General features: G+C 46.8%; 1 long non-coding RNA gene across 1 annotated transcript; it reads right to left on the bottom strand.

Annotated features, from left to right (window-relative positions):
- Positions 1 to 599: 599 nt before the first annotated feature.
- On the bottom strand, positions 600 to 26493 carry LOC118237475. The gene is made up of 3 exons (XR_004767182.1): positions 26015 to 26493; positions 2244 to 2459; positions 600 to 1955 (listed from the first exon to the last, which is right to left on the bottom strand). It is a non-coding gene; the product is annotated as an uncharacterized LOC118237475 (long non-coding RNA).
- Positions 26494 to 27017: the final 524 nt, after the last annotated feature.

The raw sequence follows: 27017 nt of genomic DNA, 5'->3' as shown, positions 1-27017 counted from the left end.
TTGCACATTTTCATTGCTATTCTGAGGATCTTTATCAATCCCCGTTGGTACGCCCTACACAAGCAGACAGGCGCACGGTCTCTACCCCTGAGGATAGCCGGACCACAGAACAGCGGGGTTTTTTTTTCTTCTTCAAAAACACAATCTTGCAGTTGCCAGAAGAACCTCGATCTTTACAATGGTCGCCCAACAGGTATGTTGCAGAGTGCGGAGTTGTTTCGCCCCTGGCACAGCGTCCGGCGAAAGAAAACTGGCATTAAGGCCTTTTTGAATTAAGCCCCATACCTTCAGGCAGCGCCATTCACAAGGGCAGCGGTCGCTCGCGCCAATCGGGGGCTCCGGTTCCTCTTTTGTTTGGAGAAGGTTGGTTCTCATTAGCAAGAGGATCCCAGCTGCGTTGCATAAATGCAAATAATACGGCTCCTTTGCCAGCAAAAAAGGAACCCCGTGCACAGCCAGTCTGAAGTGGTTAGAGTAAGCCGGGGTTATTCTTCGGGGATTTAACAGATTTTGTTAATATTTGTGCTCAGTGTTGCTACTTCAGGGTTCTGTAACGAGAAACCGCCACCCCCCACCACCCCCCCCTTTTACATCCGAAAGCTTATCCAAAATGGACACCCACAACGTGTTTTCCCAGACTGATACTGGTCCTGTTAAAGACAGAGTGAGATTAAAGGCCAGCCTGAACAATCTGGAAGTGATTTTACCATCTGTATTACAGTTAGTGTTTTAAAACAATAGTTTTTGGCTTGGTGCAAACTGGATACTTGCCCTGAGCTAAAGATTTCACCAGACAAACATAGATTGGCATGTATACTCAGACAGACACAAACATGTGCCCATGCACGCACACACACACTCACACACACACACACACGCACCCACACACTCTGAGTCATTGCACTAATCCACTTTTGTTGTAAAACAATGTGCAAAACTTGGCACCTCAGCGACTGCTAATGCATGTATTAGCCACTTGGCTGCAATTACATTTGAACCTCTGCAACAGTATTTACCCCCTTGCCCCGACCCTTGAATTCAGTTGCAGGGGAATGACAACAACGATAACAAAAGCAAAAGAGCCTTCAGGCTTGGATTATGTGGATGTGTGTGGCTCAGCAACATGAATAAACCCCACTACTGTTAAAAGGGAGAGTGTGAGAGAGTGAGGAAAATGTGATCTCGCTGGGAAAGCTGATGCACATGTGCATACTTCAGGGTTATTTCTTCCCTTTTTCTTTCAATGTGCTTCCAATTTCTGTTTCTGAGTGTGATAGAAAACATTGCTTATGAATACCTAATGTTTGCACAGCCATTTCACCAAGAGAAAAAGCCATTACGTTTTCTGCAGTTGTGTGAAAAGCTTTCTCTGTATTTTTTGAGACCCTTAGAAAAGACACCGGTTTAGTGCAAATCTATTTGTTTTGCAAAAGCAGTATCTTCAAGATGATAGTGGCGTAAGGAGAGCAAAAGGTTTAGGTTGATAAACCCTAAAGCCAGGTTTGTTTTTGCCTCCTAATGATTCTTTCTGTAGGGTTCAAAGAATGTACATCGAACAGGAAAAAAAAAAAAAACTTTAACCCTGCGGGTAAAAGCCAGAATTTTTGACATCTAGAGGGATGTAAATCAAGGCGGAGAGATGTTTTCATATAAAAAGGACTAGGTTAACCCTTATACTGAAGCTCAGGTTTTGCCTGGATATAGCCTGACTGTCCTTGTTGGCTAGAAAAATGTCACTTTTCAACCTAATGTAGCCAGAACACATTGTTTCATCGACTTTTCACCACAAAAATGTTCAGTGGGAAGATCCCCACCTCTCCACTTCCCCCTGTAGCACAGAGAGGGTTGGATGATACAGTGCGGGGTTTAGAGAGAGTCAGGTATGACAGGAGCCTGTGATCAAGAGCAAAGGATTATCTCTGTTTTTCTCAGGTGACTTCCAGACAATAATCCACCTGCAGGAAGAAAAAAGAAAAAAACTCAGCTCATTCAAATCAAACCTAGGCTCCCTTTGAAATGCTTGGTCGCCAACAATAAGCGGGGTTTGTACACCTTAAAAGCCACTGAAATGAGCAACAGAAAAAAACTGGACTTCACTGTATTCTTGGGAGAACGTCAATGCTAGTCAGGTTTTCATTCTGCCCTTAACCCACCTGCTGCAGTATATCGGATTGAAAGGGAAAGGCACATATATGTTTTTCTTAGCGTGAGACGTAAGGATGAAAGATAGTTTCATTATGAACCGTAAGAGCTGCCAGAAGAAGGTCATCTCCCGTTGAGTCTCATTCAGCGTCAGCAGGACCCTTTTAATTGCGTCTTTCTGCTGGTGCGTAGACTCCACCGGCGCCGGAGGAAAAGCGTACAGAATGTACCGCTCGTCACACAACGCCAGACGCACCGCAGAGAAACGAGATCCGATACCAGTGCTGAGGGGCAGTCCTTCCTTGGTCACGGTGGATCTGAGAAAGAGGAAGAACGGGCACAGAAATAAAATAAAAGGTGACAGTACATGCGTTATAAAAAACAACTCACAACAGCTATGCAAATTTCACTTGGGCGGGGGCGTTAAATTCACTGTGAATCACAATGACCTGATGCCGGAAATATTTAATATAGTGCTTGTAGTCCAGAGGATAGTCATCTTAATGAAAACTGTTAGGACTGATTCATAAGATTCTGCATTGTATGATGAGTTATGGAGAAATATAAGTTGTATGTGGGGTGATGTTCGCTAGCACTGGGATGGTGGCTAACTTGGATCTTATCTTAGGCTGCAACTCTCTTGGGCTCCCCAGAGGTTATTAAACCAAAAGATTGCATTAGCATCTTTTGGAACCTCAAATCAATCAATATGTTTCATGTTCCATGGATTTTGGAGCCCTTTACAAACTGCTGGACGCGATTCACCATTGAGGCACTAAACCCATGTTATTAAATTATGATGTTTATAGTGCAAATATGTTAATGGAATTCATAATGAACAGACATAGTCATTAGTTGACAGGGGGATTGTAAATACCCAGCTAATAAAAAGCATGTTATTGAACATGCATTAGCAGCCTTAACCTGACATTTGACCTTTTCTTTTGAGGATCAATAGGGGTCCTGGGGGACTGTGATGAGACCATCAGCCTAAACTGACTTCATGAATATCTACGCTCAAGCGACAGTGTGTGTCAGATCCAGGGAAATAAAAAAATAAAAAAATAATTTCACCACCGCGTCTTGGAAAAGTGTAGGGCTTTAGAGGGGGGAAGGAGCCAGAATATTTGTTTGAATTTCCATAATAATCCATTAAAAACTGGCTGTATTAAATACAAGAGAACACACACACACACACACACAAATATGTAAATTCACATATACCCGTGTTTGTATCTATTTTTTATTAAACGCGTGGTACTGTGACCTTGACCATTAACCTTGTGATTTAAAAATCAATAGCGTTCGGGAGAGCCATGTGAGTACAACATCCCTGTCATGTTCGACCATACTACACGCAAAACTGTCTGTGTTGAGTGCAAGCAAAGGTGGCGCAGATGACAACTGAATGATACGTAGTTTAGAGTGCTTTATGAAATAAGTAAATAAATTAAACATTCCATTTTCATTAAGGTGTAAAATCACTATTAGAATGTTCTTATCTGAACATTCTAATGCTTACGTTACAATAACTACTGGTAATGGAGGTCTAGAACACACTGACTTGAAATTTTGCAAAAATATTCCAAAAAAACCTAATTTTCAAAGGGTTAAATGTAGGCCTATATATCTGTTAATTGGATTATGACAGTCGAGATGAGTTTGAACTACATGTTCCAGAATGCATTTCTGAATTGATATGTTCTAGAACGCCCACACAGATTTGCTATCTATGTGCTTGAATTCCACAGCTTTGAGTTCCTTTGTATTTTCCTTCACACAGGTATGCATGTAACGTGCCTAGCGTCACGCTCATAGTGCTCCCTGTATCAGTCTTCTGAAAGTCACACCATGTTCACAATTTACTCAGAGATGTAGCCGCAGAAGCTGGAATTTGCCCGAGCAAGATATCAGCAGCTGAATGTGTTGAAATGTGCTACAGTCCACCGTTGCATTCACTCAAATGAGTCAAACTAGTTTCTGTTTGGTGATGCTTATACTAACTGTACTAACTGTGTGCTATATTCTCATTTTGTTATTGCAACATAGATGTTGAAGCTGCCAAAAGTCTGTAATTTTATGAACAGTCTATAAAGTGGAAGGCCACTAACCACTAACTGATGAATGTTTATAACAGTGTAAAAGCACTTAGAAAAAAAAAAATTTGGCTGTGGAGCACACAAAAGGAAAAAAACGAGAGGAATTTATTGCTAGCCTTTGTAAGCCAACATGAGTTTTTATTACAGGAACTATTCTTGGTGAAATTAGTCATATGGGCCACAGTACTGTTTCGATTCATTAAGGTGAAAGACAGCAGGAAAGCACACTGGTATCACTGCAAGTGGATTTACCAAGTTGCAGAAGTGGTGTTGCTTAGTTATTCAGCCTTGGCCCTCACAACAAATCGGGCGGGAAAATATCTTAGCCCTTTCCATTTCCTGTTTAAGATCTAAATTCCAGAAATCCCCCCATTCTGAGCATACACGTGGCACATCTCAATATTTTTTGGAAAGCGCAATAATAGTTTTTATTGATTCCGACACTCTCATCCCCCCCCCCCCCCCGCCCAGCCCCCCCACCCCCCCCACCCCCCCATACAAAGCAGCAGCAACAACACTCTCCCCGTACAAATCTTATCAAGAGATGTTATGCCAGCTCAGCTTTTCATAAGAGATATGGAGGGATCGATACTTATCCTCCGCACTGTATAGATTTACTTGCAGTAGGGGGATAAACGGAGGGTCTCATTTGTACTCTTGAGCGATCGCGTTAAACACAATGAAGGCCGTTCACCAAGATTGCAGTGGAAGGGACACAGGGCCACTTCTACACAGTGAAAGGACACAACAACAAAATAAAAACTCCACATGACAACCATTAACAAATTTGCTTCAATGTCTGGGAAGGGCCACACAGTAGGTGTAGTCTAGTGTGGACCAAAGCAGGACCCATATGTACCCTGTAAGAGACAATTTAACACTGGACATTTTAATTTTATTCAGCAGGTTGCCATTTATTTCCTGACACAGCTACCCTTTTCCAGGGGTGACAGATGAACTGTATATTTCACATTTATAGCTGTATATTTATTACATAAATACATACGCCATTCGCTTAAGTACCTAGAATTAAACTGCAGAGCCCCTTAAATGCCCCTAACTAAACGTTGTTGATGACGACGACGACGATGATGATGATTATTACTATTAATGATATTATTATTTTTATTATTATTATTATTATTATTATTATTATTATTATTATTAATAATAATAAAATAATAATAATAATAATATAATAATAATAATATTAATTTTTATTATTATTATTACAAGATACAATCAACAAAGCGTATGAAGCATATGACTATAATATACACAAGACAGAGCACGTCAGAACCCCGGACGGCTGGGGACCGCTCAGATTCAGCGGGGGGGGGGGGGGACTGACTGACACTAATTCCCCTCAATCAGACCGTAATTAGCACTCGAGGCACGAAGACAGAACGCCGTCGCCCTCCCCCGTGTCCCCAAACGCGGAGCGGGACGAAAAAAAAAAAACGGGGGGGAAAAGCGCAAAAAAAAAGCGTCGTGTTTTTTTTTCCCTCCTTCCGCCGACGCGGATCCTGACACCCGGTGTGCTCCAGTGCGAGCGACGCGGCGACGCTCCTCGTAATTGCTGGCAAGTGGCAGGTTCCCCCCACTCCAAACAATATCAGGCGAAACCCTCGCATTAGCGAGGGCCGTATTTACACAGTGACACTTCGCGCGCTTCGCCGGATTATGACAAGCTGTCACGCTACATTTCACACCCTGAGGTTCAGCATTCAGCCGCGCGCGCGTGTGTGTGTGTGTGTGTGCGTGTGTGTGTGTGTGTGTGTGTGTGTGTGTACTGTATGTGTGTCAGCACTTCAGCTGAAAATTCCACTCGGTGGATAAACATTAAACAGGTTTGGCCTCGTGCAGGCCCCAGTAAAACTGAACAGTTCACAAGCACTGCTCTATTTTTGTCTGTCATAAAAAAAGCCAGTTTTTTTTTTTGAGGGTGGAAATTTCGTCTGTTGCATTCTCTCACTGTCTCTTGCTCTTACTTGCTCTCTCTCTCTCTCTCTTTCACTCTCTCTGTCTTCCTCCCTCTTTCTTTCTGTCTCTCATTCGCTCTCGTCCTCCAAGCCAATTTCAGTCTGCGCTCTCCGAGGTCAAGGTCTAGCCATTGTCCTTATCAGTCTATCTTGGTTGGCACCCGTATGTTCAGCATTGCCCACTCACTGGTGGAATCCAGAGGCATCCGGTGCGAGGGAAACCCTGGGGAACCGTGCTGTCTCCATCTAGACCTGCGATGATGTATCAGGGCGTTTGATAGAATCCGATTGAGCTGTAAATCACAAATGCCAGGAGGAATCATATTCTATTCTTTTTTTTTTTTCCTTTTGGAAATTTTTTTTCAATTTTTTTATGGCCAAAAAGCTTTCCTCTCAAAAAAAAACAGAGAACGTGCTCGGCACCTGCATGTCCTGTTCAGCATAAAGCTCGGGGGATGGCTTCGCCCGGCTCATCTGAACGCATCGATTTGTCGCTATTATTTAGCGGGGCCATAACAAAAGGCGACGACGCGAGCATGCAAATGATTTTTTTTTTTTTAAACAAAAAAAAAACAAAAAGGCAGCCGATTGAAAATTAAAAGCCTGTAAAATGAGTCACCGTTCAAACAGAAGGCGGGTAATATCCCAGGTCTTATCACGGTCCTCTGGCTTTCACGAGCGCTTGATTAGCAAACAGAAGCGAGGAGATAAAAAACGCCCTCGCGTTACCACCGCCCCCGAGACGCGTGAGAGGGCGGCGCGAGCCCGCCATGCAAACAGAGCGGCGGATATCTTTTACGAGCGCAATACCGAAATTTGCATCTCCGCCTCCTCCTCCTCCCCCTCCGCCTCTGTATTTCTCGCCGGGGGCGAGGTCTGGGGCGGGCGGAGAACTCGTGGATCCGGACAGGGTACGCCGCGCCAGGCTCCCGCCGGTACTCACGCGCTCCGCCCTCATCGCGCGAGCCGCCGGTTCGGTAGCCGTCGTCGCCGGTAACCGGAGATCCCGCCGCTGGAAGGGGCGACAATCCGCGACGCCGAGGGTCTCGCCCAAAAAAGATCCGCTCGCCGAGAGGAAAGAGCTGAGCCACAAAAGGGGGGCTCGTACCCCAAAAACGGGAGCGACCGACTTCAAAAGCCCAAGCAAACCGTTACGGTACCCTGCGGATAAACTGTTTCAGGCTGCCTGTGTTTGCGTGGGTTCCTAATGCCTGCTGAGGCTGTCTGGAGAATCACAGGGCTCGTTTCGTGAAAGGGAAACCTGATTTGGTTCCCCTGCTTGGATGGGAACTTTTGACCTGGCTGAGCTGGTTGGAGAGCCTCAAACCGCTCACTGTGAAACTGTGGACAAATCAAATAAAAATTTTTTTTTATAGCACATTAGACAAACATGTCGCATTGTGCTTTACAATAGACCCTGGCCTAAATCCCCGCAAAAGCAAGGGTGCCATTCGCAAGGAAGAAACCTTTGGGCGCAATTAGACTTCAGAGGGGGAAATCTCCCCGCTGTACGGGTATCTGGAGAAGAGTCTATTCCCCACGGTGCATCCCTCCCGCTCAGCGCTGAGATGATTTGAACTGGGCTAATTGCCTGATTGATCCGAGCTATTAACCTATGGGATTCAGCTCCTCGCTCCGTGCTTCAGAGTCAGTGTGGGTGGGGGGGGGGCTGTGAGAGGATCTGGATTGCAGCCATGCCATTCGTCTCTTTCACATGGGGGGTAATGACCTGTTGTCAGCGTGGAGTGTGTCATTGGAACAGCCAGATAGCTCCATTCTAGAACACATTAGAGTGCCTCTCTCTGCCTCTCTCCCACACACACACACTCTCACTCTCTCTCCCTCTCCCTCTCTCTCTCTGCCCCCTTCTCTCTCACTCTGCCTCTCTCTCTCTCTCCCTCTGCCTCTCCCTCTCTCTCTCTCTGGCCCCCCCTTTCTCTCTGCCCCTCTCCCTCTCTCTCACTCTCTCTGCCTCTCCCTCTCTCTCTCTCTGCCTCTCTCATGCACACACACTCTCCCTCTCTCTCTCTGCCCCCCTCTCTCTCACTCCGCCTCTCTCTCTCTCTCTCTCTCTGTGATTTGCTTGCCTCGGCTGTATTAGTGCCCTTTATCATTCAGCAGGAAACTCAGTGGCAGGACGGGGCGGCAGGCCCCCCCCCCCGGATCACAGTATCGCCGCCGCCGCAACGAGATTTCTCTCCTCCTTCCCGGAGGAAAAACGGTGCCCCCGGGCCGTCAGCGGGTGCGTTCCGCGAGCCGACGGCAGGGTTTCCAGCCGCCGAAAATACATCGCCTGTGCCCCGCCGGCCGCCTTCTCACCCTCCGATCCTGCAGCGTGAGAAAAAGTGACCTTTCACACAAAGAAAGAAAAAAAAAAGGGAACGCTACATTTTTGCAGGTTTTTTTTTTTTTTTTTTCAGAAAGCAACTGCGCTTCCGGAACACTGCGGTTCTGGCACGGCTACAAAAAAAAAACAAAAAAATGAAAGAGAAGGAACCATACCCGACGCTTTACCTAGAACTGAAAATAGGTCAGTCATGAAAAATAGCTCTTACGTTTAGCTGCCTTGTTATCTGATGTCTTTTTTTTCCTCTTGCTTGCTTTCTTTCTTTCTTTCTTTCTTTCCAGGAGGACTGCATCATATTTCTCCGACTTATTGTTGTAAATTAATGCACGGGCCCAGATACAGTCAATCCTCTTTCTGTCTCCCCGGTATCGGGCTGTGGCGCTTTAGGGTATATTATTACATTATGGTTTATGTGCATGCGCTGTACGTCCAGATTAAAAGCAGATGGAGGCCGAAGGAGGCCTGGGAAACTCCGGAGTGCTCTGCAGGGCACTGGCGCAGCACCGATGGCCCCGCTCGTAAAAATCAGAGCAGACATTTCCCTGTTCCTATGCCGTTGTGCCAACATTACATCCGCAGAGAGCGGAGACTTTATCAAAAGCTACCGTGTCACCGAATCGCAGGCACTCTTTGTTTGATCTGGATTTTGTTGTTGCCTTTTTTTGAATTTTTTTTTTATTTTTTACTGGAGTTCAATCTGGGTTCCTTGGGGAAATCACAAGTAGGAAGGATGTTTTTTTTTTTTTTTCTTCTTCTTGTTTTGTTCAACGCGAGGGAAATTTCCAGCTGGTCTCCTTTCTTCTAGACGCGTAGCGTCTTGATTGCGGCACTTTTGAAAAAGGAAAAAGGGGCTCTTTTGCTTCACCTTCAAAAAACGCTCTCATCCGGTTTTCACGCTGCCAAAAACCTTATCCTAGCGGGACAGACGGCCCGTGAAGGAGAGGGTCCCGGAACCCTCGCGATTCAGGTATCAGTGATGTCACAAAGACGAAATTGGCCTTTGGCTGTCTTCCCAACCCCCCACCTACCATCACCCCTTCCCCCCCCCCCACCCTCACCCCCGCACCCGCACCACTACTCTGTCATCCCAGGCATCCCTGAAGGACTTCTTAGATTTTTCTAGAAACACTTTAAGGATCATAAGGAGTCGCAGTATCCCCCCTCCACCCCCCCCCACCCCCCCCCCACCCCCAAAACAACCCCCTGCTCACTTGTTCGAGCCCTCAGGGTTTCTTTAGAGCGTTTAGCCAAGAACACACGGCTCAGGCAGATCAAACGCTCCTGCCGCTACCTCCCCATTCACCCCACGGACTGCTTGCTTTGATATTTCATTCACTTTCTGCCTTTAAGTGGGCCCCCCCCCACCCCACCCCCACCCCTCCTCTTCCCGCCTTTTGCATTCCGGGCTTGCTTGTCCCTTGGCGGTACAACCTAAAGGTGAAAGATGCATTTTCCATTTTAATGACCCGCTCCTCAGAGCTGAAGTCTGCCAGCCTTTTACAAAAAAAAAAAAACAAAACGTTTTTTTCCCCCCGCATTACGTGAGTACGTGCAGAGGCTACAGCGGCACGTCTCCGGTCGAACGATTTCAAAACCGCGGTCTTCCGCCCCTGCACCTCGCGGCTGGACCGTGGGGGGGGGGGGGGGGGGGGGGGTCAGGAACCGCGTTTCATCTCTCGCCGTGGCAACAAGCTCCGGGCGCTGACCCCTGGTGAGCTGTAGGTGTGGCTACACCTGAGGCGAGCCAGAGGGATTTCCAAGGCGATACGGGCTGACGATATGTTCGCCGTCCACAGGTGCGGAAGCGCGTTGATCCCTGACTCTCCGTCAGACGGAGCGCTCAGCTGCAGCTATGATCCTTGACCCGCAGCTGCCAGAATTACATGCTGCACATAAAGCTTTAATGCACACTACAAAAACACAATAACACAAGCTAAGTGATGCTACAGTTCCCCATAGCCTTCAGGCTTGTTTTCTCAGACTTTTTGCTGTATGCATCCTGTCTGTATAAAAGCAGCAGTTATTTAGAAGACCCAGTTCAAATAATTATTTGAAATAATTTAAAACCCCTTAAATGGCAGTCAAATTCCTGCAGATTATCTACAACAACAAAAAATAAATAATTATTTCACAAATACTCAAAACACTTTTATTATCTCATATGATTTTATGTTTTCCTATATCTACAGTTTAAGGTAATTAAAAAAATGACCTGATTGGGACTAATATCTGTACCACCACACAATGTGGCTGTACATACAGTACCTATTACTGCACAGGTTTTAGCCCAGAGACCACAGAGTGCTCTACAACTGTGACATATCGAATGGCTTAATTAAGGAAAACCTTGCCTTACTAAATGGACTGCCATCTCCTACAGATTAGTCACGGGCTAACGATTGGTGAGTAACGACCGGGAGACACTCTCCCCTTGTACAATGCGGTCTCTCTCTCTCTCTCTCTCTCTGTCTGTCTCTCTCTCTCTCTCTCTCTCTGTCTGTCTCTCTCTGTCTCTCTCTCTCTCTCTCTCTCAGACAGCTGGAGCTGCACTAAAGCAGAAATGTCACAACACACACATTTCAGGCGGCTATTGAGCCTTCAGTCAGGCCTGTACGCCACATCAATCCACCGCTTGCCTCTCCGGCTGCAGTTTATGCACTAAATTTAGTCCGGAGCTGAGGGGGGGTTTCATTAATTATAGATCCGTCAGCGAGTACAAGCCGGGGGGTGGGGGGAGGGGGGGGGGGGTGGCGGGGGCGAGCGCTCGTTCCCCAGACAGCTAGCGCTCCCGGCTAGTTAGCCGTCTAAATCGACGCGGGTCCGGGCTCCATTAGGCCGGCGGGACAGGTGTTTTCTGGCGCGATCCACGCGACAATCATTCGGGCTTGGAGAGCGGAGAGACGCCCCAAAAGCCACAGGAAAGACGCCATCTTGACGGCGGATTGTCTAGTAGACTGTAAAACACGGGAAGTGTCGACACTGGCTGGGTCAGAGCAAACAAAACAACAAGAGGACAGTTTTGTTGCGCCGAAGCTGTTATTTATTAGCGGATGGAATACCAAATACCCGCAGCTGAGCTGTGGAAGCATTCGACTCCCTCTGTCCCGTACCATAGATACGAGTGCACGGGCTAGATAGCTAGATGTAGCAAAAGCTGACCGTGGCTTGGGTCAAACTTTGGCAGACTGACTACACATCGGAGAATAACCACCCCTGTGCTTCTCATAGGGAGGAAACAAAATGTGTTCTCCTTCAGATATGCGTGTAGGAGGGCGGAGGGCCATCTGTAACATTTTGTGCACCCTATGCAAAATTTTGGGTCCTTCCTTGGATGGATTGGGGGGGGTGGGGGGACACCTTGTAATTGTCAGCCCGGGGGTGGGGGGATTGGGGTGCAGTTGTAAATGTGGACCAGGGGGTGAGTTGGCATTGCGATCACAGAATGGGAGTGGGGGGGGGGGTTTGCTCTCTCTTGGGCCCTATCCAGTGACAGGGCCCCTGAAAGTTTTCCACCCCCCCTCCACACCCACCCCCCCACATGTGCGTGCCTGAGTGTATGCAGTAGTGATTGCTACTGCCAAGAATGTATTTTCATTCTGGTTAAATGTATATGTTGGACTGGACTGCTTCCCTTCATATGTACCTGCCCCTATTCCAAAAAGGGACGTTCGAAAAAACAAGGCGGAAAAAAATCTGATATGAATCATGTTTGATTCCATGTTGTCTGCACTGTATCTGTACAAATCCAAAATCTACAACAGACACTTAATCCAGTGTAAACGATATCATCTGCTTTGGAAACTGCATCTGTGTTTTCATTATGTCTAAAAAAAAAATTCTTATTTTTTCTGGCAAGGAGCTAAATCTTTTAGCCATCCTCCTCTCGCTCTGCCTCTGTGGATATTCCTGTTGATTTGTGCATGTAAAACTTTAGTGGGGGGATAGCTGTTTACGAGCACGAAAACAAAAAATTATGTCCGTTCCTCCTTGCTGCAATTCACACACGAAAAAAAGAAAAGATTAAATAAAAAAATAAAAAAATGAAGCAATCTTTTGATTTAAGTTTCCTGCAAAGCAATCACGGGCAGATCTGATAAAGTCATAAAACATTGTTATCCGTTATCTTTAGTGCAGCTGCAGGTGGACGCTTACCTCTTTCCCCCCCCCACCCTCTTTTGTTTTGCTACCCTGGAAACAGAGCGGTCAGCGGCGATCGCAGGCTCAGGCCGAAGCCGGGGCGGTCCACAGGAAGCTGGCGTAACGACCGGTCCCCCAGCCACTTAAGCACAGCTCCGAAAATCCCTTCCTCGGAAAATCAGTTATGCCGGGGAATTATGCTGGCTGCTGACCCCGGGGGGGCCACGCCACATTTTCCAGCCGACTGCTCTCCGGTTACAGTGCGCTGACTCCGGTTCAACTTTTTTTTTTGATTTAGCCGTGCGCCAGAGCCGTCGTTCGGTTAATTTCCCGGTCATGTGACGATTGCGTCATAGGGCCACATGTTTGATTTAATGCTGCTTTTTTTTTTCTTTTTTCGTTGGTGCGTGTAAAATGGGAGCGAGCAGGGGCGCGTGATCCTGATTGAGAAGCGCCGCGGACGGCCGTGTTTCCCGGTCCCTCCCGCGGCGAAAGGGGGCGAAACTCCGGCCGGAGACGAAGAGGGCGACGGACTGAAGCCGGGGGGGCGAGCCCGGGGGCGAGCGTGGCGTCTGTGACTCCATAATCAGCCCCTGCCCCCGAGCCACGGTCTCATCTAATGCTTTAAAAAAAAAAAAATAAATTCAGTCTGAGATAATGCGACGTTCGGCCGTCACGCACTTTTAATTTGTAATAATGGGCCAGCTTGTCAGCAGTATTAATCAGAAAGCGTTCCCGGCGTTCCGGGTTGGAGCGTGGGGGTGGGGGGGTGGGGGCTGGCTGGTGGGGGGGGGGAGTGTAATCTCCAGTCAGAATCCCGCGGGCAAAAGTGAGTCGAGACAGAGCTGATCAATTTCAGTCCAGTGAAGGACAGGTGGGCGAGTTCTGGGCGGAGGGGGTGATAAGGGGGGGGGGGGGGGGGCACCAGTCTACCACACTGGGAGGATGGATCGGTTTCTCCCCCCTTGACCCGGCAGAGTCCGGGGGGGTGGGGGCGTCAAATTTTTCACCTTAGGAGCCACTGCCTGCTGTGTTACACGGTGTCTGGCACAATCCGGGGTAATCTATCTACACAGAGTCAAAGCAAAGTTCCCCTGTCTCACACACACTCTCAAAAAAAGAAAGAAGACCTGCTGTAAAACAGGGCAGCGCTGTCTGCTTTTCTGCTTTTTCCTGCTGGGTCCGCATTTTTTATGATATTTTTTTTTTTTTCCCGGGGAATTCCGGCGAAGGCTCGCGACGCGCTGCCGTCGGATTTTCGCGGTTTCAAAAAGCCGAAAAAAGAGCGCCCCGGCGCGGCTCGCCCATCGCTGGGGGTCTCTGACCCTCCTCCGCCCGTTTAGCCGCGGAGCAGACAGATTTAGCGGAGACTTCCGCCTCCGTGATTTCTCCACCCGAGCCGCTTTTCGGCATTGATCACTCCGGCGGCCGGAAGGAGAGCCCGTCTGACAGGAAGGAGCGCCTCAGACTCCACAGCCCTGCACTTAGGGGTGGCAGGAGCCGCGTCGCGACCCACGAAACTCACTTTTTTTCGGAGCTGGGCCTGTGACGGCTATCGTTCCGGTCCGTTCACAGATTTGAGACGTCTGGTCTAGTCGCGCTGTGCGGACCGAGCACGGGAGGCTAGCCGAAAGGCTCTGTGCCCGTGACTAATTTAGGCCGGGCCCGCATTGATTAGCGAACTACAGCAGAGAGTTTAGCACACGTGGGCGGCAGTGTAGCATAATGGGTAAGGAACTGGTCTTGTAACCTAAAGGTCACAGGTTCAATTCCTGGGTAGGACACTGCCGTCGCGCCCTTGAGCAAGGTGCTTAACCTGCCCTGCTTCAGTGTGTATCCAGCTGTATAAATGGATACAATGTAAATGCTCTGCAAAAATCTGTCTAAGTCGCACTGGATAAGAGCGTCTGCTAAATGTCTGTAATATAATGTAGTTCAAGATTACATTATTTTTTTTTTTTTTTTTTTAATCTGAATATTAGCAAGGCCTGGTCAGGGTATACTGATGCATGCACAAGGACAGAGGTTAAGTCATTACAGTTTTCAGCCCCAGAGCACCACAAGAGCTGCATCTCCCGCTAGCACAGCACAGGGAGGGTTTACGATGACATAAGCATAAGGTGAAAGTACACAGAATTAGCTTCGCTATCTATTCGCGTGTTTGATTGCTGATACGGCCTGCAGCTTCCTCCCCAGCACAATCCGACATCCGTGACTGGGCAAACGAAGCTGCTACTGTACGTCCTGAGCGCTACGACGCAGCGCAGGCTTCCGCTGGTCTCTGAGAACATCTAACCAGCACGGTCGAACAGTTTTCTGAGAAGCGCTAACCAGGCTTGAACACTCAGAACCATGTTCGAACCCTTAATAGGGCTAATGATTGACCCTTACACTTCAGTCCTTGACTGAAACACTGCGCGCCCCTTTTCAGGAGTAGCTGGTACAAAGGTCTCCCCAAAAATTTAGAACACGGTAAATTAACGACTGCCCTACTGAATGAACGGATTTGAATTCCTGTTGCGTCCTGCAGCACGTCCCATTACAGTATGCGTGTTACGCTGCTCCCCTATAGGGAACTGGCACAGCCAATCCCGACCGGTGCTGAAGAATCCCGTATTTAAACAGGAATTTCCCACGCGGGACCGTCGGCGGAGCGAAGACAAATGAAGCGTGCCGCGGAAAGACAGATAAGAGCGCTCACAAAAGAGCTCAGCGCAACGCCTTCCTTCAGCCATAACTCATAAGTGACCGTTTATCTCCAGCGCGCTTGTTTTACTCCTTTTCCGTTTTTTTTTAACATAACGCGTTTCTCGATCTCGCGAGATCATCGGAGATAACGACGACGCTAACTGCCTTCCGGCCTCTGGTGGAACATACTGTACATACAGCACATTGCAGTAACCAACGCAGTGTTACTCATGTTCCTCATTTTACTCATTTATCCAGCTGTATAAATGGATACAATGTAAAAATGCTGTGTAAAAGTTGTGCAAGTCGCTCTGGATAAGAGCGTCTGCTAAATGCCTGTAATGTAATGTAATGTAATGTAATGTTTGTGTTGTACTGCCAGACAGAATAGGACAAAAGGAAAGAGATAATTTACACAACATTTTCAGATCACACTTCACAATGTAAGCAATCTTCAGAGAAAAGTGATTGTTATTGTAGAAGATGGGTGAACTTGGCTTGAACTAGCAGTATGTTAAATGAGGGTAAACTGCATTTGTTTAAGAAGCCACTTACACAGTTAAACGATTAAATGAGTGCATTCATCATACACAATGCTGGGCCTGTAATTTCGAGAAAGCGCTGCCATGGCAATAGAACAATAAAGAATAGCTAATTGGCTCCCCATTGCATTTCTGTAAGGACAAATTTTAAAAATGTGTACAAAAAACAAAAAAGATTGTGTACATAGACTGTGTACACAAACTAATAATAAAAAAAGAGTATTAAAAACCTAAGTGTTCATAAAACATCTTGCTCCTAGACCCATATAATGATAAATTATATATGTCTGGCTGTTGAGTGGCTCATGCTGTAACAGCACTGTTCTCCTGCATAAGTAGGCCCCACATTCAGGTATTGAATCCGGTGCTGATTGGCTGGCAGCCCTGTAGGGTGACACACAGTTGGTTTTGGACCTGTGTTTTGTAGTGGCTCCAATGACCTTCAGTATGCAGTTATTGTACATTACTGCGTCTGCCAAATAAATGTAATGTAAATGCTGAACTGACAATGGAGGTTGCAGTAAGAGTTGCAGCATCTGCATGACATTCCAAATCGGTGAGAGAAAAGGAATTAAACCATTTAAAGCATACATATGACAGTTATATATTAATATTGACAATCATGTGTACTCAACAAGAACAGGGGATTAACAAGAAGTTTCCTGGAAAAGCTATCAAAAGCAGGAGTATTTGAAAACAAGCCTTTAGGTATCGTCGGTTGACTGCACCAAGAGCACATCAATTAAACAACCCTTAAAGGACTTACACAGAAACACTGGCAATGGCGAGGATTTATTTTTATAACCCAACATCCAACGTCCCAGAGTGAGCAGACTTTATTTTTGCCTTATTGCTCCAAACACTAAAATGCCGCGATGGTTCTCTTGCTGGTACTTTGGCTGGAGTTCTCTTACTAAAGACAAAAAGGGCCAGTGCAGTATTCGCACCGCGGGCAGAGCGCCGGTTTGAAATATCTTCGTCCGGCTCGTGTCTGCGTGAGCGCGACTTCCACACCGCGGTGCGATAGTAAGCGACGCCTGACATCGGCGGACAGTTTGACGTGCTTCTCTGCGCTCTCCCGAATCGAGAGCGGAGGTTGTAGCGACGAACAAATTGCTGATGATGAACACAACCGGGCAATACAAATTTGGAGATATAAAGGGGGGGGGGGGGGGGGGGGGGGGGGCATAAAAACAAGATAACAAACTGCCAGAGGAAAGATCAAACGATTGGGGGGTGGAAAAATAGCGGAATTTATGGCAGCAATTCGTTGGCCCTGGCAACAACAGGAGGTCAAGTACAACAGCCGTGGCGATGAGACCCTACTGGGAGCCTGAGATACTCGACAAAAAAACCCTCTGAAGATCGTTTTCGGGATCGCGTCCGCGGGGCGAGAACATGACCCGGGTTAAGAGCCGGCGGGGCGGCCGCTGAGACCGCCGCTGTTTACCCTCCAGCGCCGAGGCGGCCCGCCGGGACCAGAGGCGGCCTTTATCGGCCGGGCTGCGCTCCGCGCGCGGACTGACAAACGACAGGAGCGGAGAGAGAGAGGGAGAGAGAGAGAGAGAGAGAGAGAGAGAGAGATGGGCCCGGGGGGTGAGAGCGGTGGGGAGATAAGGCCCATCTGAATGAGACGCGGGTCAAGATTCATTTCAAAAAAGGTTCAAAGAGAGGCCTCGGTAAAAAAGGGGGGGGGGGGGAGCTAGGAGACGCATTCGGAATTCACCTTGAGCCGCGGATGAGCGCCGTGAGCGATCACTCACAGAGAAAGGCCATCTCCGCGCGCGGCGACGGGGCATCCGATAAGCGGCACCTCTCCGCCGCGGCGGGAATGATGAATAAAGCCGCCGCCACCGCCACCGCCACCGCTCCTTTGTGCTGCTGCCCAGCCTGACTCCCAGTCCCACAGGCCCCTCGATACGGGATCACGTCCCCTCCCGGTTTTTATGGGAGAGGTTTGTTTATCTACACCACCCCCCTCCCCCTCCGCCTCCCTTTCATTAACCCTTTGAAGAGTAGGTCTTTTGGAATGTTCTTTTCAAAAGCCTTAGTCAGTGTTCTAGAACGCCTTTGCTTTCAGTTGCCAGTGGCGATTGTGACATCAGCGTTGGAATGTTCAGCGAAGAACATTCTAATTGCATGTTTGTGATCTCACGCCTTAAAGGGTTAATCTTGACAAATGTGGCGATTAAGCCACATTTCAGCCCCACTGCCCCACTCTGCACATTACATCAGTGCCTTAACAGGATAAGCCACCCAGCAGCACCTTCCTCTGCAGTTTTTTAAAATGAAAATGAAGCGTAGCTGAGTGTGACCTGAGAGAGACCAAGGACGTGCGTATCCTCCAGTAATCCTCCGGTGTGAGGCAGGCGGTGGACACACTTCTCCTTTCTCAGTTTTTAATTTATTCTCAGCCGATCGAGCGACAAATGAGGAACATGACGTCGGCTCGGGGGGGGGGGGGGGGCGTCGGGTCACGCGCTCCTCCGCCGCTCTCGCCCCAAAAAACAACGGACGGCTGCCTGGGCCCGGGGGGGGGGGGGGGGGGGGAGCCCTAACAGGGACGATAAATTGCGAGCTCGAGACGGGGGTGGCGCGTCGCACGTCAAGGCGCCATTTAAATAAGACGAGTGGAGAGACGGCGGGCGTGGCGTCCTTCCCGCGTGACAAACGGCCGCTCGCATGCTTTACGGCCGCCGGTTACCGCGACGGGATTGGACTCCAATATTTACAACGGACCTGGAGGAGACGGCCCGCGCCGGGAGCGTGTGTGTGTGTGTGTGTGTCGTTCTGCGGGACACCACCGCCCCCCAGCCCCTCCACCGCCGCCCCCCCACCCCCCCGACAAATACGGAGCCGGCTGGCAGCCGGACAGCGAGCCACAAATCAGCGGCTCCCGTCCCCGGCGTCGCCGCCGCCGCCGTCGGGAAGAGTTATGTCTTCGGAGGAAACTAATATGTACACAGGCGCGCGGCGGAGGGCTCCCCCGCTCGCCATACGGACCGCGCGAATCTGCGGGCGCGACGCGAGGCGCTTTCATCTCCTTAATTTTCGCCTTGCGTCGTCGTCGCTCTTCTCCAACGTGTCAGGTCTGACAAACGGCCCACATTGCAACCCGTGTCGCAATATATATATATATAAAACTACATATATATATATATATATATGGGCTTCTGTCCATAAGCTTGGTAAGACATAAACTTCCTCCTGTTGTACAGATTTACTGCTTTGTTTGTCCACATCTTTGTACCCCAGGGAGAGGAAAATCTGTTTTATTAGGAAATACGTGGTAGTGGGCGTCGCCGTCTGCCGAGCGTGATGTACTGCGCCCGCGCGTGATTTCCATAGGACCGTAAAGCGCACCGCGCGGACGTCTTACCGTCTTACAGCGCTTTAATAATTCATAGTTTGACTGGTGTAATTGGCGTAATGAAAAGTAAAATATGAAGTTATGCGATATTCATTCTGGCGTACAGAGCCCGCAGCGGGGAGGGGGCCGTGTTCGGAGAGACCGTCTTCTTTTTAACGTTTAATCACAACCGACCCGAAAAGGGAAAAAAAGACGAAGGAGAATGTCTAACCGATGAACCATGCCGCGCGAGCATAACTGAGTACAACAGACAATCTCCGCTGGTGTCATTTTACAAAAAAGAGAGAGAAATAAAAGAAGAGAAATTAGCAGATGATTTACAGATCTGTTTTTTCTCTCTTGTGTTTAATTCAGACTGGTGAAATAATTGAAGAGCTGATCTCGATGGTCCCTTCAACAAATTGCTCACATCAAATTGAGAAATGCAACGGGAGCTACATAAAAATTATATTCAGATATGTTAAAATATATTTAAATATATAGAATTATTATCAAATATATTAACATTGTTATTATAAATGTTGATGGAAGATGAACAAAATGAGCTAAATGCACATAAAGCTGCTGCTTGCATGGCACTGCACAGAAGCTTCCAGAAGCTGAAAGAGCTTTGGCCTTTTGGCCTACATTACATTTACATTACAGGCATTTAGCAGACGCTCTTATCCTTACACAACTTTTTACATAGCACTTTACATTGTATCCATTTATACAGCTGGATATATACTGAAGCAATGCAGGTTAAGTACCTTGCTCAAGGGTACAACGGCAGTGTCCTTACCCGGGAATCGAACCTACGACCTTTCGGTTACAAGCGCAGTTCCTTACCCACTGTGCCACACTCCGTCCTAGCACACTTGCCACGGTTTGAATTGTGCTCCTTGCAGGCCAGTCCACTTTCTCACACATTTGAATTCAACTGATAGAGAGTGACTGAGAAAGACAGAGACAGCGGCTCTCGACTTCAACGAGAGAGCGAGACGGGGAGACAGAAAAAAAGAGACGCAGAGAAAGAGAGAAAGAGCGAAAGAGAAAGGCAGAGGGAAAGCAGGCCGCAGTGCGAGATCAGGGCTCGCGCACGTGGGCGAGCGCTCACGGAAGAGCTTCGTTTTATAAATGGCCGGCAGAACGGAATAAAGAATCAGTGGAGCCCTCTGACGACGGGCGATGGGGGGGGGGGCGTTTGGGGGGTGGGGTGGGGGGGGGTGGGGTAGCGTTTTATCTCCTGTGGTCTCCACTACACCAGACACCAGCTTGTAATTAGATATGAGGAGGCAGAGAAAGACCGCTCTCTCTCTCTCTTTCTCTCTCTCTCTCTCTCTGTACACCAGGGCCAGCCAGCCTCCCTGGGAACCTGTGGGCGAAGGGGAATTACTCGGACGGGGAAATAATGGGCCCTTCATTTCTGTCGAGACATGGCAGGGCCGTTTCCTGCGCCTGGACGCCCGGCCCCTGGGTGAGTAATCAGCCCCTCGCCGGCTCGAGGGTCTGTGGCGCGCTCAAACGCGGGCGCTGGGCGAACTGTCAGGCGACGGATCGGTAATTATCCAAACCGAAACGCAGCGCAGTCGCTGGTTCCCATGGAATCAGAAACCGCGTACATGACTGAGACATGGCATCATAACGACTTCTATGGTGATAGACATACATCACCATGGTGACAGAGTGTTATTGAATGTGAAATTGCACTTGTTAGATGATAAACATGTACATTATATTTTACATTATGAGTTTAAAACTATACTCATTATGATAATAATATTTTCACATTCCTAACATGAACACAAGTTGGTGATATTATTGATGATATTTGGATTATACATTCTGAGAGCAACGTACAGCAGTCATGTTCCATTTTGATGTGGCAAGACTGCATTTTGTATGGATGGAGTATTTCTCTCACAGTGTTTTGGTGTAATATTCTAACCACATTGGCCGATTATTTGCTCCACAGTCGCACAGACACCTACAATTCACATCCGGGAAAAATAACATTGCGATGAAAATAGATTTCACCACAGTGCGTCTATGTCAAAAACATACAAATGTAAAAATGGTCCATTAAAAATTTAGTTATTATATAGAACATTTACAACATGCGATAACTGTATTCAAGACTCTTCACATACTTCAATATATTGTGACAACATTATTATTTTTTTTTAAATTGCTATTTCGCATTTTGACAATGTAATAGTATGTAATGCGGCTTTGAAAGCCAAAATTCAGCTTTGAAAGGTTTTAGTCATCAGTAATTGTGCCAGCTCGGATCCATTTGGCTCTGTGTAGCTATTCCAGTCAGTTCCTCAGCTGACTGCACGCTGAAAATTTTTTTGAATGGCTGAACTAATCGAGTTAATTCCCAAAAAAGAGCAGCAGTCCACTGGGTCTCCAGTCTACCATTCAAGCAAATTAGCCTCCATTTTGGGAAAGGAGGCAGATGGAGTGGGAAGGCCGCTCGGATTGCACCGCAACACTTTGCTTTGCACTCGGAACAAGAAAAAGTCTGACGGAAGCTACAGTTGGCCTGACAGGGAGAGAAACAAAATGGCCACACTCCGATTCGCGTTACGAGCCCCCAGGACCGACGGCAACCGCTCTCTCCAAAAACCAAAAACGAAAGGCCACCCTACTTCCTGTTCATTTCATTTCCCTGTCCGGGGAACGCGGGACACGCGGTAGGAAGGTTTCTCTGGCGGAGGGAAGTGGGTCACTGAAATCCGGAGAAATTCCAGGAGCGTAGGGAGGTCGTTAATCTCGTTTCGCTCCCGGTCTCGCCCAGATATTCAATTATCCCGGGAGGTCGACGGTCCCGGGAACGGCAATTTGAAGCGGCAAAAGCTAAAGGCAGTAGCCATAATTCACACGATTATACCCCTCCCCCCCGACCCCTCTTCACACACGGACACACACACACACACACACACTAATATGTACACATTCAGGCCTCAGCTCTATCCTGAGAGCTGAGGTCAGTAAATCTCTTCAGGGGAAAAACATCACACTGTGTTGCCGACAATAACAGACTATAGGCTGCTGAACACACCCCATAGGTGCGATGCCTGTTTGACCAGCCATCCATCCATCCGTTATCTACACCCGCTTATCCTGGGCAGGGTCGCACCATCTGACCATCTGTTTACATCTGTTTGACAGTCACTGTCAAAACTGTATTAATAATTTTACGCTTTTCCTAGATTGTAATATGGTAACGGGTGACATTAAAATATTGAAAAATGAAAGAAAATGGAGACCGATGGGTTTCTGAACAGGCCTGGATTAAATACGTACTTGAATTACTTTAGACCGCAATGAAAATTTGAAAACCTTCTTGCAGATCCCTGAGAATTTTCAGCGAAACCTTTTACGAAACCAAAACTTGCAATTGTATGAAAAGAGATGCTTCTTGTAAAATTGTCAGTAATTTACAGGTATTTTATGAGCATCCTGAGATTTAAAATATTTGAAATAAAGAATTTGCCTCAAGTCTGCTTCCCATAACATCCTAAACCCCCAAAAATTCATTTTTTGTCTCCTGTAGGGAACATGAGCCTCTAGTCTTAATCTGAAGAATAATTTATTGTACTATACTGAAACCTACTCTACAAGGCACATAAAACAAATAATACCCCTAAAAATATTTTCACTGCAACATGTTTCTATTATCCAAGACACCTTGCTAAAAAAAAAAAAATACTTTTAAAACTTTCCCAGGGGACCTGTTGCATATTCTGGTTTTGGTTACAACCGATCTTTTGGTCAGCTGAACCTTTTGAAAACATGTGTAAGTTCCACCATAATTTTTTCCTTAAATTTAATTTAACACAAGGCACGCTTGGCTTGTTGTCACTTGCTTTGTCTTTGAACTTAATTTTCTTCAGGTGAGCACCTCTTTAAGACCCCAGTGATTTCACCTGCCAGGCTATAATTGAATCAATTAAAAATGTAACAGCCTTCTACCAGCACAATTTCTCAAATAGCATATTACCGATAATGAAAACATTGGTTGCCTGACTGATTGAACGTCCTGGGATGTGAATATAGAAAATTTACTGGCATTAAATGTGCCTAATTAAAGGCATACTATGCAGGATTGTAAAAATATTATAAAATATTATCAAATAACCATGTTCAGTCATATTTATGATGCGTTGTCAGTCTGTCTTTGTGCACATTTTCTGAATCCATGCTCCCCTGCCTATATTCCTTCTTCTCAAAATCTGTTCGGGACGTTATAGCATACTCTAATGTACTTTAGACTTCCATTATCAATGTACTGTATGATGTCAAATCACAAATACGTGATTAGAATGTTCTTAACTGAACATTCTAATGCTGACATCTAATGCTTCTGAAAATTCTAGAACACTTAGAATTTTGAAAAAGAAAAAAAAAAACACATTCTAAAAAAACCTTCAAAGGAGCAGTTATTCACTGTTCATTGTTATTCATTAGGAGCCATCTTGATGTGTCACCCAGGAGGGCCAGGTTCAGAGAAATGCCCTCAGGTACCAGCTGACAGGGAGCCGTACGCTGACAGGGCGTTTAGAAGACGTGAGCAATTAGCGGCCGCCTTTAACCGCGGAGGCCTACAGGCCTGGCCGCCGCGGCTCGGCGAGTGAGTGAGTGAGTGAGTGGTGAGAGTCGCGTCAGGAGTGGGGACATAAGTGTCCCTTGAGCTCGCCGCGACAGCGCCACCGCCACCGCCGCGCCACCAGCGAGAAGCTATTTTCTGCTCCTTCGCGGGTTCCTGACACCGCCACGGCTGAATCCATTCTTCTCCCTGAATGGGGCGATAACAGGGCCAGCCGGGAACATTACCCACCACAATGGGGCGCGCCGCTGAGTTCTAACCCCCCCCCCGTGCCCGCCCCCCCCCCCCCCACCTGCCCCCTCTGCCAGTGCCCATTGTCTCCTTTATCAGGGCTCGAGTGGGCACTTGCTTTCGCCGTGGGCGTGATCGTGACATCGATTAATGGCCGCCGCTTTTAGGCAGGCCCTTTTTTTTTTTTCCCGCAGACGCCACCGCAGGCTGAGAGCTCACCTGCACCTCTGCAGCGTTTATAACGTGTTTACTAGGCCCCGGCCTGAGCTACAGCTAGCATCCTATAACCCATGTGGTGCTTAAAGGGAACACGAAGAACTCGGTCATATGACAGTATGAGTCATCTGATTTTTGCCTTAGATAAGATATGGCCTTGCATTCAAATCTGACACTGACCCATATTTGCAAGAAAAATAAATTAAAGTTAGTTTTTTTTTTTTTTGCAGTAACTAGCACTAGGACGCAGCCATCTTGGAACGAGCTAGGCCGGTTTGTCTCAGGTGCTCAAGCTATTCCTATTACTAGACTGCTGACAATCAATGAATTCGATGATGAATTGTGAGGAAAAAACAAAACAAAAAACAGAGAAACCCAATCTTCTCCCTTTACCCCAGGATGCTCAAATGAGAGCATTATTGAGCAAAACTTATTCATTTTCACGAACTGCCTCTGATGAGACCGTGACTACCATACTGCTGGCTGTCAGCTCTAAAATGGCACCTGTGGGGCCGGGGGTGAGGGTCTGCAGTTCTGTTCATTGCCCCAGCACTGTCCTCCATCGTCTGTTTGGCATTTACAGTCTTTTTTTACAATCTGTTCCATATGTCATTATCGCTGCTGTGACCTGCTTCTTTAAAAAAAACAAGTCCCCAGGACATCTATTAACTGTGTTTTTAGTGAAAATAACTTCTCTTTTAAGCAGGAAAAATCACCACTAAGCTGCAATTTTCCTGTTGTCGCAGTCGCTGTTCTTTATTGAAGGCTTTTCATAGGGTTCATTTTTCACACTTAAAAGTAGGTTATTTTACTACATATATTATAACCTGTTTTTCCATCATAAAATAAGCCCTCCAAGATCTTTTTCCTGTTAAATTATGTGTGCAATAAAGCAAAATGTGTTGCATTAATTGACACAATAATATGTTATTGATCTGCTACTCCAATTGATCAATAAGTTATTGTCTGTGAATGCTCCATCAATATAATTTATAAGCGCACATAATGTGAAATTGACTGAAATGGAACTGTTAAATAAAGTGGTCCATGCGCTTGTTTTGTTCCCGCTGGCTTGTAGCAGCTGTTGAACAGTCCCACACAGGAAGCTGCATAGGAAATCTGACACTTCCTATTTCCTGTTTCACTGTAATAAGGAAGGCCATTAAATTTAGCCGGAGTAGAATACCCACACATGACACATTTCCAACACGATACCATATCACAAATATGTGATTATTATTATTAATGTGTTACTCTGGGGGACTTTGAAAGCTACATCTACTGTTTTGTGACTTGGGCATTTAATTTATTATTGTTTTTATTTACGGGCATTTAACTGGCACATTTGTTTACTCTGCTGTTACTTGTAATATACTTGTTTATTTGCTATTCTCAAAGTGTATCCTACAGTACACTTGCAGTCACCTTTTATAACGGTCTCTGAAACCGAAAAAAAAAAAAAAAACGCTATACAAACTGAAATAGTTTTTCACGATCAACATACAGTAGGGGTGTGATACAGTTCAGAATGGTTTAGCAGCAGCATCTAACGGCTCATTTAGCACGCATTGCCGTGACATATACACACGGCTCTTTTTTTTTAGACGGTACTTTTCCCAGAGTGCTGTTGAGGGAGTGCGGACTTGGTGGAATTCACGGCACTTACGTGTAAATCGGAGAAACTCTTCGGCTGTTTTGTTCGACGTCGGTAAACAAGCGCTGCTGGGAATACCCGAACAGCAGCACGGCTTTTTTTTCTTTCTTTCTTCCCGGCTGACATGAGAACAGACACCCCGCAGTTCAAGAGAGCATGACAGGAAGTGGACCCCAGAGACCATCCATTTTCACAGGAAGGGATGTTACATTTTTTATTGGAGTTTCTTTCCTTTTTTTATTTTAAATTTAATTCACCACAGGAAAAGAATGGGGGCACAGAATCCCAGCAGAGACCGAGAGAATCTCTGCCTAAATTGTTTTGACTCCACGCATGAGTATGTTGGGGAGGATGGATGTAGACAGTATGTCAGAAATTTGTCCATTCTATATACCCAGAGGTGGAATAAACTGGAATCATATTCCACCATTATATTAATACTGCCAATGGACCATACTGCTAATACATAATTAATACAATGGACCATTCAAACTGTATTATTTAACAATGGTCATTATTTAACCAACTTCTGTGGCATGAGGAAAAGATGGGACATCACCAGAGGCTGGGTATCTTCCCTGGTGATTCCCTGCCAGGCCTGTACTGCAGCCATCTTCAGTTTATGTTTGTTTCTGGGATGTTTTGCCTTCAATCTAGTCTTCAGCAAGTGAAACACATGTTCAGTTGGATTTATTGCAGGTGAATGACTAGGCTAGTCACATTCCGCTATTTGGCCTTGAAAAAATCTTTGGTTGCTTTCGCACTGTGTGTGTGTGCATGCATGCGTGTGTAGTACATACAATGAGAATGGAAGAAAAAAATCATCAGCAGTGCAAGTTATTATAAATAATATGTAATTGCTGCTAGCCCTGCCAACAGTATTGATAAAGTGAACATAATGTGCAATTCATCATGTGGACATGCACAGCAGTCTTTGCATTATAAACCCATTCTTTTTTTCTGGTGCTGCTTTTCGGCTGCTGAGACACCTGGGTCACTGAAGTGCAAGTGCTGC

This window comes from Anguilla anguilla, chromosome 10 (assembly GCF_013347855.1).
Source record: "Anguilla anguilla isolate fAngAng1 chromosome 10, fAngAng1.pri, whole genome shotgun sequence".
NCBI lineage: Eukaryota > Metazoa > Chordata > Actinopteri > Anguilliformes > Anguillidae > Anguilla > Anguilla anguilla.
The sequence above is the reverse complement of the archived record's forward strand: the minus strand, read 5'-3'. Positions and strand labels throughout refer to the sequence as shown.